Source organism: Rhinolophus hipposideros, assembly GCF_964194185.1.
Source record: "Rhinolophus hipposideros genome assembly, chromosome: 2".
Classification (NCBI taxonomy): domain Eukaryota; kingdom Metazoa; phylum Chordata; class Mammalia; order Chiroptera; family Rhinolophidae; genus Rhinolophus; species Rhinolophus hipposideros.
In genome coordinates, this window is record NC_138048.1 from 29,891,851 (window position 1) to 29,909,248 (window position 17,398).

General features: G+C 38.1%; 1 protein-coding gene across 2 annotated transcripts in view; it reads left to right on the plus strand.

The window, feature by feature from the left end:
- The window catches only part of COL8A1 (collagen type VIII alpha 1 chain), a 150,547-nt gene that overhangs the window by 91,844 nt on the left and 41,305 nt on the right, over window positions 1-17,398 (plus strand). The gene's annotated exons all lie outside the window — the stretch shown is intronic.

The window sequence follows — 17,398 nt, forward strand, 5'->3', positions numbered from 1 at the left end:
GCTCTTTTATTCCTTAGTTGCCTTCTCAGTAGAAGCAATTAAAATATGAAGTTCATCATTAACTTTGAAGTCTAATGGAAAAAAATACCATCCATTTCTGATGAGTAAAAACTATCTCAGAGTATGCTTGTTATTATTGCCTGGTTTTAAGTGTGACTTTTGGACACAAGACTCAATATTTCATAATATTTACTAGTACAATGGCTTTTTATAGTCTACTTAAATGTATTTAGTAATTTAAAGAATGAATAGTTAAGATTCCTCAAATTGTTGTGTGTTCTTGCTGGAAGTGCACTAGAACAAAAAAGAAAAGCATCTAGCCCTACAGTTAATGGTACATGACCACATCCGGTCTAGAATGAATCCATTCTCAATTCCTGGAGAAATTCAAATATGTTAGTAAGTTTCTAAGATACCACTAATTCTACTACAGGTACCACTAATTATTTTGGCTGAATTCCATCAAGGCCAGATGTCAATCAAGTGAAATATTTATAATGCAAAATCATTGAATGAAATATATCTGCTTATTTAAGCAATAGGTTTTAGGATGCAAGTTCATCACATATTTTGGAGAAGCTGATGAAGGAGTCATGACTGGTTAGCTATAATGTCAGGATAAGGCTCTAAACTCAACCAGAGAAACTTTATAATTGTTTCAACCAACAGTAGGCTCAGATTCTGGATTTTTTGCAACAAAATATTGCTGCCAAGGACATTGATGGGCTCACCCAGTGAAAAATTACAGTAATAATGTTAAAGTAAATCGTATAAATGCAAAAATAAAGTGGTCATTATAAGGGAGAGGAGAAAAATTGCTTGTAAAGTCATGGTGAAAATATAAAAACTACATTTATTGGACTTTTTAAAAATTAGTCTTTGTTTTTAAACTAGGGTGCAAAAGCAATAAAATGAAAAGGTTACCCAATACACTATTTCATTTAATGGTCAACAGCAAATGAAAATAAAAATTACATTTGTTCAACATGGTCATCAATTCAGGCATGTCCAAAGCTTATATATGATAGTTTTCTAATAAAAATAACCAGCTGAAAGTCATTTTTAAGAAAGAATTTTGACTGAAAAAAAGAATAAAGAACTTTTTTAATGTATGGCTTTTTGGTGAAAATCAACTTGGCTTCTGCTAAATTTCACATAGTAAAAAACTCTAAATATTTTATGTGAATTTTAAGTTATGTGAAGAAATTAATTTGAAACAAATGTAAAAAATGACCCATAAATGTAAAGATGAAAACCATGATAGGGGTACAATTAGGGGAAATGTAAATAACTCATAATAACTCATCCACTGTGTGCCCTCCAAAAAGGATGTGAATTTTTAAATTATTTTTGAATAATCTGGAATTTCTAATCATCTTTTTACCTTTTGAAAATACAGATTCCTGAATCATAGAACCTAAACATTTTGGTAGGCATAGTCTGTATTTTCCTCAAGTTAAATAACTTATATCGCTGAGTGACAATTATCGTAGAGATAAACTCTTTTTGTTCATTAAAATATCTAATGTGCCATATATACAGTAAGCACAAATAAATACAGATTGAACTGAATTATTCCCACTTTCTCTTCAGAGATTAATGTGTCTCCTGGATTCACACTAGAGAAGTCATGTCTTACACATGGGAATTAATGAGCTACATCTGTAACCCAAAATAATCCATGGAAAACCTGCTGAATTGATCCATATCTGTTTTATTAATCTAACCCACTATAGAAGGGCTTTCTTGTGGTTGTACCATATTTCGGAGATAAATAAGAGTGGGGAAACCACAGTTCAGTTTAGAAGTTGTTTGAGACTTTGAAGAATGTGGGGTTTTATATTATATGACAGCAATAAAGTCCAATCCTCGATGGTTGTAGTTCTGACATATCAGTATATAAATATCCTGTATGCAGAACATTATGACAATCGCTAAGAAGACCCTAACTATTCAACATTGAATTTACTTATTGCCACTCTCTTCCTTCCTCGTTTTTTTGTTTTGTTTTAAATATAAAGGGTTTGAGGTTTGGGTTTTTTGTTTTGTTTTATTTTGTTTTGTTTTGTTTTGTTTTTAAAGCCAGCTTTGTATGAACAGCCTTTAGTTGAAGCAGATGGCTGGAAGTCAGAAGCCCCAGATTCTATCCTTGATTCTCCTACCAACTTGGAATGTGGCCTTGGGCAAGTCATGAGAGTAAATCTACAATAAAAGGGGCAATAATGCCTAACATGTGTATGGTGCTTGATGATCTAACAGAGCACTTTCACATACAATATCTTCTTTAGTCTTCCCCACAGCCTCCTATGGGGAGTATGGCATTTATTAACAAGCTCCATTATACAGAGTAGGAATTTGAGACCCAGAGAAACTGAATCATTTGTTCACAGTCACATCAGCATCAAATGTCAGAGCCAGGAGCAGACATATATTATGATTCCAGTTTGCTTTTTGTCTTTTTTCCTCTACACCACACTACTGCCCTCTGGTGTCTTCAAACAGGGAATGACTAGAACCGTGCTGTCCAATATGGTAGCCATGAGTCACACGTGGTGATGGAGCCCTTGAAATGTGGTTAGTTGCAACTGAAAAGTACTGTAAATATAAAATCCATGTGGGATTTCTAGGACTTTGAACAAAAAAGAATTCAAAATATCTCATTAATACTTTTTATTCATTGCACATTAAAATGATAACACTTTAGACATCTTGAGTTAAAATGTATTATTAAAATTAATTTCACATGGTTTATTTTTAACTTTTTACATGTGGCTACTTGAAAATATGAAGTCACTTATGTGACTCATACTGTTTCTATTGGACAGCAGTAGACGAGAGGATTGCATTGTGCAGAGCTCACAGAACAGATTTCATAGCACTGGACTTGTTTATGCACCTGTCTTGATGTGGTTGAGACAAATTTCCAAAGACTCGGTCATAGAGCAATGCACGTTAGCAGCAATGATTCTGTCATCCTCACACATCTTCCACATGCAGGGGGAAAAGTCAGAATTCATTAGCTGATGCCTCAAATTGCTCATTCATTAAAGCCCATTTTATAGTTGCTGAATGCTTAAAAGGCTTAGAGTAAAAGTACTATGGATATGTTCCCATTAAATATTATGAATGAATGAGACATTGGACTGTTAGGTGATATAGGCAATGTAAAATAATAATTAAATATAAATTTATTATAAAATACAGTATATATTATTGCCCTTACCAATTTTTGAAGATATTTTATATGTAATTCCTAAAGAAGTAGCTTATTCTTGTTTTGGAAAATCTAACTGAAAATCCCCTGGAAAAATGGGTTCTTTTTTAGGAGGAAAATAAATAGCCCAAATCACTAAAAGCTAACATCTCTTTAGCGCTTACTCTTTGGACTCAAGCACTGTGCTAAGAGGCAGACCAAGTTATCTCATTTAAGGACTTGAAAATTAGGAACAGGTTGCAGAATCGAAGCTTTTAACCATGTACTGCCTCTTACATCAGTGCTATTTGAAATCACAATGCAACCTACAACAGTATTCAAATATTTGATAGTGCTGTATTTTATTCATTTCAACTCCACTGTGGTTACCTAGCAAATACAATGGATCAGGAACAGTTCTAGACACTGAGGGAATACTGGGCTATAAGACCAGAGCTCTGCATTACAGAATTACACAAGTCAGTAGGCTTATGAATATAGTTTTGAAAAGTACATACTTACAAACAAGACTATATAAAGGAGTTACTCCTCACTTTCTAAAGGGTTTCTTTATGTTACAATAGAATTCTTTATAACATCATTCCTCAGTGTGTTAAATCTTACCAATTGTTTATAAAGCAAAGGTCTCATTAAAAAATGTGTGTGTGTGTGTGTGTGTGTGTGTATATATATATATATATATATAAATAATGAATTCCAGAGGTTTGTCTTCCTCTATATATTATACCCACTTGGAGGAAAATGGGTTGAAATTACCTTAAATCTTTTTTGCAAAAAGAAGGGATAAAAACAACCAAACAAAAAGGGACCTAAATCAAAATGACACTGAAATATCACAAAGCAGTGAAAGTGAAAGAGTATTATAACTTTTTATATAATAACAATAATGTTATTTTTGAAGGTAGAGGTTAAATTAGTGTATATAAGCTAAACTTAATTTTTAAAAGAAGACTTAAAAATATAATATAACTTGTCACTAATTACTTAATGTTCATATTTACCTAGAACCAAAAAAAAAGAAAAAGAAAAATATTAACAATAGCCAACTCTGGGTGGCAGAATTTTACATATTTCTCCTTATTTACACTTTTCTGTAATAATTCCAGAATAAACATGTAATGCTTTTATAATAAGTGAATAGAAAAATTATTGTAATCCACTCCAAAATTCAGTACAAATGAGAAAGGCAACAATTGTCTGGGGGAAGTAAAATGCAAATTTTGTTCTCAATCACAAAATTTTTAAATAATGATACATTGTATAGGTTCTTCTTTGCAGGAGTTATTGCCCTTCCTTTGATTCAAGATAAAGCAACCTGTGGACTATTAACTTCTCTAGGCAAGGAAGGTAAAAGTTGCATTGGGTTTTCTAGATTTTCTTGAGAAAGGAGTTTATCCTTAGCTGTGTACATGAGTGTAAAGGTCAAGGTTGTAATATGAGCTCTTAAAACTCAAAGTTGTAATTGCAGCAATAAGAAAAGCAGAGCATTAGATAAAGTGCAATTCTTCTATGTTAAAACAAACCTGGCCATCAATCATATCTAATGGCATTTCTTTAAAACTAGCCTTAGTCTTAGCCCAGTTGAGATATGGGAATGTATCATATAATCACATATTTAAGCTGGATAGCATTTTAGTGATCTGAAAAATTGAAATATAGAGCTGTTTTAGGCATCCCATTTAAAAATTCACAGAGAAATAGTTGGTCTGATAACTTCTTTTATGAAAACGACACTAAAATTTTACTACAAGGAAAGCTCAGAAAAGTTCTTTGTGCCTGCCATTTAATCATGAAATCATTAATCCACAAACCGTTACAGCTGATTATCTCATCCAATACCAATATTTTGCAGATGAGAAAACTGAAGAACAGGAAAGTTATTTTCTCAGGAAACAGTGAAATCACCAAAAAATATCTCAAAGAATCCAGGAATTTCTGAAAGCTTGGCTAGGAAGGGATAGGTATTTCAGATCCAACCAGAACTTTATAACATGACTTTTTACCTTGGTTGTGAATACGCCTGTGCAAGGAAGTAATATGCTAATACAGACGACTCTTCATGTAGCACGTGAAAAGCACATTCACAGTGAATGTGTACAAAGTAAAAACCAAACATGTAACAAAGCAAATGATTTCAGACCAGATCACTCACTCATTACTCAGCTTCCTTACTTCAGTGAGTCAAATCACTGAAAGGAACACTCTTTGCCACTTTCCAAACACAATCATCTGCTATCATAAGAAATTGGCTACTTCCACAGCTGCTGATAGACCAAAGACTAATGGGACATTCATTCCTTGAGTTAAAAAATAAAGGATGTCAAAAGCCGACTGATTTTATGCGTTATGAAAACTATGCTTATAATAAAACTACATGCATGAAAAACGTATTCCTCATTCCCCCAAAATGCATACCTACTACCCATTACAGAGATTGCCCTGGAACAAGTAACTATTAAGGGTCTTTTTCTAAGTTCAGTGTCTAAGAAATGGAAATAGTAACACTTGATTTTAAGGAAAATAGAACAGTATATGTGTTTCTATTGTCATCTATGAAATAAGAATAAGAGCAGTTTAAACAAGATCAAATCAATTAATAATAGATATAAAATGCTTAGTACAGCGTTTGGCACATAGTTAACATTCAATGAGTCAGATATGATTAGTAGTAGCTATATTATTATTATTATTATTATTATTATTATTATTATTAACGTGATAAGTCCTCTACGTACACCCTTCCCCTCAATCAAACCAAAGTCTTGTGATTACCCACCACTGTTTCATGGCTGCATGCTGATCCCTTTTTCTAAATGTCCTTTCCCTACTTCCTCTCCTGGTGAATTACCCATCATCCAAAGTTCAGCTCTGAAGCGTCCTCCTCTTACCTGTCTTCCCCCGTCCCTATGCCTGATTAGTTACATTCGCCCAATTCCCAGGTGACCTTACGCATATGCCTCTCAAAGCAATTAGGAACGTGACTTTTTTACTTGATTTCCCCTCATTTCCCAAACACACACACACACACACACACACACACACACACACACACAGAGGACTGAAATGCATCACACACAATGCATCACACACACATTTTTGTATCCCTATAGCAATGTCATTCAAATGGATAAACCGACTCCTGTATAAATAAATAAGCAGGTTTTTTTCCTTCATGACTAGGTATCAGGCTAGAATGTGTGTACCCTTTGGCCTCAGTTTTGAGGGGAAAAAGGTTACAGAGTAAAGTGATGAAAACTGGGGGATACAACTTAGTAGCCTGGGGCCTGGCTCTGCCACAAGCCTAACCCTGTATCATCAGTGACTAATTTAACTTTTCTCGACTCAGTTTCCTTCTGAGGAAAATGAGTGGGTTAGGCAAAATAATTTCTGAGGACCTACCCCGCGCCAACATTTTATATCATGCTAAACATTCGTTCCTCTCAGTGGTTCTCAAACGTTAGCAGGCATCAGACTCAGCAGGGTGGAACTGTTACAACACTGATTCCTGGGCAGCAGATCTGAGATGGGGCCCAAGAATTTCTATTTTTAGCAAGTTCCCAGGTGGTGCTGAGGCTGTTGGGGGAGGAGGGACCCGACACCGCACTTTGAGAACCACTGATTAATCTTCTTAACACAGGAATTGTGACACTGTCCTTTTGTCACCTGGTGTCAGCACTCCTGATATACAGATTGACAATCCGATGTAGGCAGGTAAACCCAGGGTTTTGGGGGCTGCCTTGAGAAGGACTGAGCGCTTGTGGGTGAACCCCAAGAGTGACCACAGAAGGCAAGCTTTGCTGACCCGCTGACCGTAACAGTTTTGTTAAAGGCCCACCTTGTGGTGAAAGGATAGCCTCAGTTCACAATGCTCCAAGACACAAAAAACAAATTCCAAGGTTTGACCCATCTGATAAAAACCGGCTGTCGCTGATGTCACAATGGATCGCAATTGCCATCTAGTGACAGCTTTGAGTTACTGCATCTAAAGATTACAGAAAGAAATGATGCTTTCATTTGGACACTTTTTTTTTTCCACAAAACTGTGTTCAAGATGAAAACTCCTGAGATAAGCTCTAATGTCCTCTGATCTTATCTACATTTGTATCTACGTACTGTAAAAGTAAACACATATGTGTCACTGTTTTAATACTATATATATGTTCAGTTATTCTTAACAATCCAATGAGAGAGAAACAATCATTATCCTCATTTTACAGACAGGAAATATAATTACAGATGTACAAAGAAATTAAGAAACTTGCTTGAGGTTGCCCACCCAGTAAACTGGGAGAGCTGGGATGGAACCCAGACAGCTCCTGGAAAGATATTACTCTAGCTCGCCTTTCTTATATCAGCAATTTAAAACACTTACTGAAATAATTATATAAATAAATAATATAAAAGGTCCTCAGTTCCAAGGTATGAGTCTGAAAATTTTTATAAAATACAAACCGAAGCAATTCTTGTTTCTGATTCTTCCAAATAAAATCAGCCCATGTGCAATAACTTAAAGAAATGTTTCGACCCACGCGATGACACCATAATGCAACAAAAAGAATACCAACTTGGTATCAACTTCCAACTTGCTATGCAAACTTGGACAAGTTGCTTAACCTCTCTGGGATCTACTTTCTCCATCTCTAAAGCAGAAAAAATAGAAACATAGTGTACATGGTTTGGGATTTCCTTAAAGCCAGATTACGTTTTAGAGTAACTGCTCAGGTTCCCCAATGACCGGGATCACAAGATCAGGCAGGGCTTGCTGACGGGCAGTAATCATATTGTTTTTTTCTCAAGTTGCCCAGCATGTAGGAAAGGAGCTAGACAGCAGATTTGATCTCGTGATGTATTGTCCAGAACTGCTAGCAGTAAATAATAACACTTAAAGAGCTTGCAGAGAAGTGAAGAGCTCCGCGAGGGAGGTCTATGTTTCCCTTCTCTTCCTGGATGCTGCACTTGGCCGGTGCCCCTGAGCTCTACACCCCGCCTGGCCTGCCTCCCAAGGCTCCTCAACGAGGGTCTCCTTGAGAAGATGTGCAGAAGTCACATCTTCGCTGGTGGATTGAGGTTCAACCCCCTTCACTCCAGACTTCTTTTATACAAGATTTCTTTGTATTTAAAAATCTGGTCCCTGCTAATCCTTTTAGCTCTTTATCTACACCAAAGTACTAGTGGTTTCTTTGCACTTGGGTTTGTATAACAGGCTAAGATGTGCTGGTATAAAGATTCATGATAATGACGGGAAAGAAACACATAAATGGAGCTAACAGAAAAATCAATAATCATTAAAATAGAGTAGAGTAAAATATTAGCACCTCACATAAAGAGATGTCTTTATGTCATTCCAACATTCTGTCATTTTCACATATTGAATCATCACAGCAAACCCAGAATGAGGATAGGTATATCTTAGTATCAACCTTGTTTGAGAAATTAAAGCACATAAATTTTAAATAGCTTGAAAATTAAAATGAGTAACTGGTTGAGGTCCACATGTCCTAAGTATTAGGCTTACATTACCCCACAGTTATAGTTCGTTTTAACAATAAAATCTTGACATAGGATGACTGTCCTCTGATACTTCACTTCGAAAGAAGTTCCTTGTACACATATGGTAGAAGATTAAGTTGACCTTAAGGAGAGCAGAAACTCTCTATTAATTTACTCAGTAAACATGTGTTGAGAATCTACTATGTGCCTGTATTAGGTTCAGGGGACTTAGCAGTGAATGAAGCCAAAAAGGATATTCCGCTTTCAGAACTTACATTCTATCTAGTCAGAGATACTGCCATTAATGAGAAAACATGCAATACAATGTCTGGTCGTGAAGAAAAAACAAATAAGGAACAGGGGTAGAGAATGATGGGGGGCCTGAGGGCACTGCTTTACACTGAATGCTCAGCCCGGGCCTTTCCGAAGAGGTGACATTGGATCAGAAGTCTGAAGGAGGCCAGGTCGTACAAAGATCTGAAAGGCAATTCAGGCAGAGGGACCCAGCTGCAAGTTGGAAGTCCCAGGGCGGGGAGCCTGCGAGGCTTGTTGCGGAGCAGCAAGGAGACCCCCGGCCAGAGCACAGGGACTGAGGAGAGAGTGCGTGGGAAGAGGGCAGGCCAGATCACGCAGGTCTTGCCGCTGTGACAGGAGCTCAGGATTTACACACACTGGGCTAAGGAGGTATGGACGGGCTTTAACAGGAGAGGGACAAGGCCTGGTCTGTATCTTGAAATCATTCCTCTGGTTTCTCGGATTAGTTAGATTAGCCTGGGGCAAGAGGGGAGGCAGGGACTCCTGCTATGGGGCCATTACAGTGGCCTAAGCAAAACATGTTCTCTTAGTAGCAGTGACTTGGGGTACATTTTTACGGAGAGAACCTAAAACTTGCTGATGGGTTGGATCTGTGAGAAAAAGAGATACCGAGAATATTTCCTAAGTATGTAAGACAGTCAATGGTGGAATGGGGATGGTGGAAAGTGAGGACTGCTGTTCAATGGTTGTAAATGTCAGTTATGCGAGATGAGTAAGTTCTAGAAGTCCGCTGTAAAACCTGTGCTTATTATTAACAATATTGTACTATACCCTTAAAAATTTGTTTAGAAGGTAAAGCTCATGTTATCTGTTTGTACCGTGAGAGACAGAGAGAGAGAGAAAGAGAAAGAGGAAGGGAGGGAGGGAGGAAAGAAGGAAGGAAGGAGATTGTTGCTGTCCAAGGAAGGTCAGACTTTAAAAATTGCAATAATTTTGAGAAACTATTGTTGAGGGAAATAAGATTAGTTTCATTTAACCATAGCTTTCCTCAAAACTTAAATTTAAAATGTCATCATGTATTTACCATGATTAATATTAACTTTAAGAAGGATTACATAAACTCTCAGAATTTTGATGCAAAAATGTTTTTAGAAGAACGTCTCTTAGACTCTGAGCCCAAGCAACTGGATAAATAATAATCTCATTTTCCAAAATAGGGAAGCCTGGGGTAGAATTAGTTTTTCAAAATTTACATAACTCTCTAATTGTACTAGTTAATTTGATTTCAGAATTCATTTTTAAATGTGGGAAGAATTTTTAATTCAAGAATCTTTAGGAGACGTCACCACCTTTATAAGGATGAGTCATATATAACAACAATGTTATGCTGCCACCACATGGAACCCCACTGAGACAGAGTCCTGAACCAGACAATCAGCCCGATCTGGAGGGATGTTTCTAAATGTTCTTTTCAAAAATAGTTTCAGAGACCCATGAGTAGAGAAGTATAAAATCGTGCCTCTGTTTAGGACATGCTGATAAATATGAATAATGGAAGCATAGCTCCCCATTCTTTCAAGAAGTACGTGGTAAAACTCCATGGCTCAGTTCAGAGGAATGTTAAATATCGGCATGAGATTTATTTATACTCTTAAGAAAGAAATGTAACAATAGAAATGGGGAAGAAATGTGCTGGTTTTGTGAGACAGTGGCTTTTTTATGGGAACCAGAGTCTTGACCTTCCAGGCAGCTATGTTGTACTGAGATTGCCCTTAGAGATTTGGGGTCAGCGCCATCACAGCACCCATGTATGATCGATGAGAGCAAGGAAACACGGTGGGGGTACACAGACTTAGCCAAAATCACCAGTACATCCAGGGTAGAGCCAAAACTAAATACACAGTAGTTTTAAAGTACACACAGAAATTATTTGACTCCTATGCAGAGAAAACTGAAAGGACACCAAATTCTAACGAAATGTAATTCCTTGGTCAGGTCCCCATTTTTACAGAAAGTGGCTCTTTTTCTACATCGTAGCTTGTCTGATGAATATGATCATTAGCTAGGATCATTTCTATAGATGAAAAAGAAATAAACTTCTAATGTCATATAAACTCTATAGAGACAGGAAACTTTCTGTCTTCTTTATATCTGTGTCCCAAACAATTAGAACTGTGCCTGGCACCTACTTAGCACTCAGCAAATCTTTGCTGAATGAATGAATAAAAAGAAAAGCTTGAATAAATTGCTAAATCTAAGAAAAGAAAGGATTTGTTTTTATACAAAAAACATGTTGTCAGGTGAAACCTAATAAAAATTAGAAGAGAAAATTTTCTCCTTGGGGGAGCAGCTCTTGTCTAATACACTCTTTTTCTCTGGTGTCAGAATGGAGTTATCATTGCCCTATGTATTTATATCATTCATTAACACTGATGGAGCATTATCAGATCCTTACCTTGGGTTCATCAGTTTTTATGTGGTCTGCATTTCTCACTCATTCTTCACACTCTTTTCGAGGGGGCATTACTAACCTGAAGAGTTAAACAACAACAACAAAAAATGAATTGGCAGGCTGGCAGCCCCAAAAGTTGATTTCTTTTGACTGTCCACTAAATTCTAAGATTTTAAGATCCATGCGTAAGATTCCAATTTGTCTTCAACTTACATTACTTCCTTAACCCCTACCAATTCTGACCTCATGCTCAGGGGCGCGGCCAGGAGGGCTTGGCCTGAGGGGGAAGGGCAAGGAGATAGAAAAAAGACACAAGAGACAGGAAAGCTGGGATCGGGAGGTCCACCGTCCATGGATGATGGAGCAGTGGTGCAGTCTTAATTTCACACACAGTTTTTATACAATCTTAGAATAGTTATCATACAAACAAGTATTAGCAGAACAAGCAGGTATTATTAGAACATTTTGTTTTGTGTATTGGCCAGTTTGTATGTCTGTGACTGCGTTAGTGTTATCTTGTACTTTCTGGGAAGATTGCTGAGGCGAGGCTTCCCATGGGAATGACCTTGCAACTGCAAGGCCCTTGTCAGCTCACAGCCCACTCCCCACACAGGGGCAGCCTTTTTTCAATTGCCATCTTTCTATCTGACCATAGCTACTGAGTAGCTATGGATGGAAACTAGTAAAGAGAGGAAAACAAGAAATGAGAAAGGAATTGCCTAGTAAACATCCTTTTAGGCTAGTATTTGATGGGAAAACAGCAGCAGCACCCTTCTACAGTGTAGGCTGTCCTGGAATCTAGTCTGGATTTTACAGGCTGTTGTCACTCAGCCTTGAGTAGACCTGCATGAATCTGTTCTTGTGTCCAATGTTGTTTGGGATCCTTGCATCTTTTGGAAATGTAGGTAAGTCATTCTAATGTGAGAAAATTAGTAAGATACCTTCTAGTAGAAAGCCAAGGAGAGATAATAAAATTAATTCTTGTCATCTCCCTTTATGGCAACATTGCATTTTTATAATAGGTATGGGGAGGAGCCCAAGGGAGGAACTTCAGTTAGGCCAACCTACTCACAAGTAGAATTTCTTCCAGAATACAAGAGCCTTTGGCAAATGTTAGTTGGCACAGTCTTCCTAAAAGGTAAAAGGCTTTTTCCCCCCCTTCGGCAGGTTTCAAATGACACCTAAGAATGTCCATACCATAGCCAAAAGCAGGTTAATCCAAAACACACACCATCCCCAGCCAGCTCAAAATCAACAAAAAAATTAGGCCTAAGGATTAGATGTTAATTATGAAATGTAATTCCATGATATTTATGGCTCCATAAACTGAGCAGAGCTACTCTTGCATGTTATGAAGTCCTCCTTGCAGGGGCAATTTCTTATACAGTTGACCGTTGAACAACACGGGTTTGAACTGTGCGGATCCACTTACATACAGATTTTTTTTCAATAAATATACAGTTAGCCCTCCATGTTCCCGGGTGCTGCATCCCTGGATTCAACCAACCATGGATCAAAAACAGTATTTTCTATCTGCAGTTGGGAATCCCTGGATGTGGAGGGCCAACTGTATGCTTTGTTCTATGCCATTTTATATAAAGGATGTGAGCATTCATGGATTTTGGTATCCATAGGGGGTCCTGGAACCTATCCCCCACAAATACTCAGGGACGACTTAAGTTTTGGGGGGAGTCAAAAGTTATGCAGGTATTTGCAACTGAGCAGGGGTCAGCATCCCTAACCCCCGTGTTGTTCAAGGATCAACTGCATTTGATGCTGTAACATGCGCTGTATTGACGAGGACCACAGGTTAGACCGTTGTTCTCGATTTTCAGTAGGTCTAAGAATCAACTGGTCCACAAGCTTGTAGAAAATACGGATTTCTGCTCTCCTCCCCAAGTCTACCTAGTCAGACTCCATCGGGGAGGAGACTGGAAACAAGGAAGGCCAATAAGTAATGCGCAAATAGCCTGTACACCACACATTGAGAATCACTGCACTGGGGTCTGGAATGAGTTCCCTGAAGTCAGGCCCCTCCATGCCACTCAGGAGACTGGAACCTGGTAGGTACTCAGTGATTAGTTAATGACTGAAGCGCAGTTAGCATTTACGGATGCACTTTTGTAAGCACTCTACACGTGTTCACTCATTTAATCCTCACAGTCAAGGATTAGCCTTGACACTTGCTGGACGCTCTGCCTGCGCACTGTCCAGAGTGTCACACCGCTGGCTTCTCTGTTACATTCAGGTGTCACCTCGTCAGAAAGCCTCTCCCCAACTGCCTATCTAAAGCAGCATCAATCCCATTCCCATCCCTACACAAGCTCCTGTTCCTTTTCTCCAGCCCTTGCCTCTATCTAAACTTACCTGGTGTGGTTTATTAACTGGCTCCGTCCGCTAAAATCTCAGTCCCATGAACATGCATCTTGCAGGTCACTTCTTTGTCACTGTATCTCTAATGCCTGACTCTAATGCCTGACAGTAGACGCCAAGGACATATTTGTTAAATGTAACAAATGCACAGCACATGCACAGTAAAGGAGTTGTGTTTATAACATAATTTCTTAGTTCTCTCAGGGCTTCCAAAATTTTCTATGGTAAGTGTAAAAAGTGAAAGAAAGACTTCTAACCCAAAAATGTCCTCACAATAATTTCCTAATCTACCCTGTCCCAAGTCATAACATGGACATGAGGAAAAGGGAGAAGAAAATAAAGGCTAACAGGGAAAATCTGGGTATTTCTTTTGCTCTATGACTTCAATAGTTTGTTTGAAATGAACTCTTAGGACACCAGACCCACCCATGTTCAAACATAAGAAACACATTCCAAGATCAAATGTACGTGATTTTTAGATTAACCAATGTTTTCATTAGCCACACAATGACTCTGCTTTACTAATTCTACATTACATGAAAAGAGCTAGTTACATCAACGGAATTCAAGCCAATTCTTTCAATAGTAAAAAATGGATAGAACAATTCACCCAAAATGGCAAATGTGTCAGAATCATTGATCACTGTACCCTGTGCCAACAAAATCAAAATTAGGAGTTGACATAGACTTAGGAGAGATTTAAAAAACTCATTTTAAACGGGATACACTATGGCTCAAAACCATGGTCCCCTTGAAAGGGGCCTCTTGCTTGTTGACGTCATCTATGACGTCATAGCCAAACCCCTGCAGAATTCTGACCACGGATGATCTATCTTCATTTATGGTTGTGGGTCTCAGGCAAACTAGATCTAGAGCCGAGGAACTGCTACTGAATGAAACTTTTGGTTCCAAGTAATTTTTACCACTTCCATTAAAACGCCAGACAGTCAATGTTGTCGGTGATGTTGTTGGATAGAACATACTCCAAATCAACCAGAAACTTTTTAAAAAGTTTTCCTTGTTTTATTTTGAGAATATCTTTTTGCTATGATCATACCGCGAGTTAGCCAGACCTGGGTTGGCCTCTCAGAGAATGTGGATAGATCATGAGAAAACTCTTTCCGTTTTTGAGGAATTGCTGATCCCCCATCACATTCATTTCAGTCAGTCACTGAGGGTTAGTAGGGAACTTGGAAGTACCAAAGTAAACGTGGGAAGTGGGTGAAGGCAGGAGGGCAACCAATAATGAGGTCTGTTCTTACTACAGGAAGGCAGGAAAGATCCTTTGCAAAGAACTTCACCGAGGAAGAATTTTGCTGCCACCCCCACCCCCACCACCACCACCACACACACGCACGCACACACACACTGAGAAAGATTTGATCAGAATATTTTAAGATAGAGAGGAATCTGTTTTCATTCTAAAAATTTCCAGTGCAATCCAGTCAAGAACAAAGATAACGTCTATGTTCACTACCCAAGTCCTCAAAACCATCTGGATTAACTCAAAGCCAGGTTTAGCACATTTTGTTTTCCATTTTGTAAGCAAAACATGATTTGGATTACAAATTTCTCTGAGATTCATGCATAGAGATGAGAGACTCTGTCATTTGCTTATCAGAAGCAACAGGAGAAATTCCAAATATGAAGAATCACAGAGATTTATTGCCTCAATTCCCAGCCTGACACTTGGCTCAGCACAGAGGGTAAGCAGCCAAAAAGAAGTCCTTTCGTTAGGTATGAAAGGAGCTGGCTGCTGCTGAAGTCCAGACTTGGGAGTGACACAGACGGGGGTTTAGGCTTTTACACGGCCAGCAAAACCTAGTCTGTTTGAAGTCAGATCAATTGATTTCTTCAACATTTCAAATAAGCAAAATTCTGCAGGAAATGGGAGCCAGATGCATATTTTAACTCAGGAGTTCCTTGGAAGACAGGCAGAAAATAATCAAACAACATCCTCTTGTTTCATTTTGGCCCCCCTCCTACACTCACTCTCCAGAACTATACCTCCGACATGTATGTGGAGACAATGACTGAATAAACTTGGGGAAGGGTACAGGTAGAAATTTATTTAACTAAGAATTGAAGTGTATTTAATAATTTAGATGTATTTAAAGAATAATTTAGGTGTATTTAAAGAATAATTTTATGTAAAGAAACAATATGTGTCTGACATAAATGTATACCAATTTTAAAATATTACATGTTTACCAATTTTAAAATATTAAAATATTTGAAGAGGCACCAAAAACATTCTAGAAGTATCTATTGTACAGCAGGCACTGTCCTGGCAAATTTCACAATAACTCTCTGAGGTAGATTGTTGTCATTCTCAGGGTACGCCTAAAGAAACTGAGGCTCATTGAAAGTTTGAGATTGGCCAGAGGCCACAATGATTGTAAATGAAGAGGCTGAGATGAACTCTTAAACGAGTCCCCAGTTGATCCTCAGGACTGAAATCCAAATGGAAAGAATCTGATTTCTAAAACTGAGTTTCTTCTATACTAGCTACTGCTAATTTTCACCTTCTCACACGTGATAACAGAAATAAATTGGTAGCCTGTGCTGAAGCTGCAACGACCAGGTCAGTAGTTGCTGGCAGCTGTGTGTAGGCCAGGAGCATCACCACGCCCAGCAGGAACATGCAACTGTCCCCAGGAACTCTAAGGTGAGAAGGAAGGGTACTCCCCTCTCTTCTGTAAGCTATGTCTTCAGACATTTAGAGAAAATCTAAGAGACATGAAAGAAGAAAACAGCCACACCTAGCTGCTACCTTGTTAACATCTTATTCTTTGTTCTTGTGACTTTCACAGAAGATGAAATATTTCTTTCTTCTTAACTTCACATATGCTGCCCAGAAGTCCCCATGTTTCTTGGAATTTTTATTCAGAATTCCAGATATTACAGCAATAATTTTCAGACACCAAGCTTTGGCTGACAGGGAGCAGATATATATCATGTTTGGTACAACTGACTTCTGGGGATTTTCCTTGTGCTTTCTTCTGCTTTTTCTTCCCATGAAACTGTCCCATTATTGGTTTTGATTTGTTAATTATGATGATATTTTCCTTTCGAGAAAGCTCATTTGCAAGATACAGAAAGAATAAAAATGGTAATGGACAGGCATCCTTGATATGTTGTCAGCTCTCCTTGGCTCTTGCTTTTGAACTCTCTGCTCTGTTGTTTTGGGCATGTCTGTGTCAGCAAAGAAAATCATGGACATTTTAGCATGGGGTTTTTTTTTTTATGTGTTTCTATGTTAATCAGGCCCACCCCTAACATTTGTGATGCTTTGGGCAAAAGTACAAATGGAGGCCCACATTCCATAGATTTAAATATTAAAAGTTCTGAATCAAGCTAACAAGCTATTAAAATCATGTATGTTCTCCCTCTGGCTTGGCAAATAGGCATTTATAACAACCTGGAAGGCTTTAGAATTCTCGGACTCCTTGAAATACGGCAGCAGAAGGCAAAGTTTTAGAAAGATAAGCCTACCCCAGGTGCATTTGTCCCCACCTCCAGCTCAGCACGACCCCGCAACAGGGTTTACAACCATGAACGTGAAGACCCCTTCTGCACAGCCAATTCTATCTACAACCTCTAACAAACAGCTG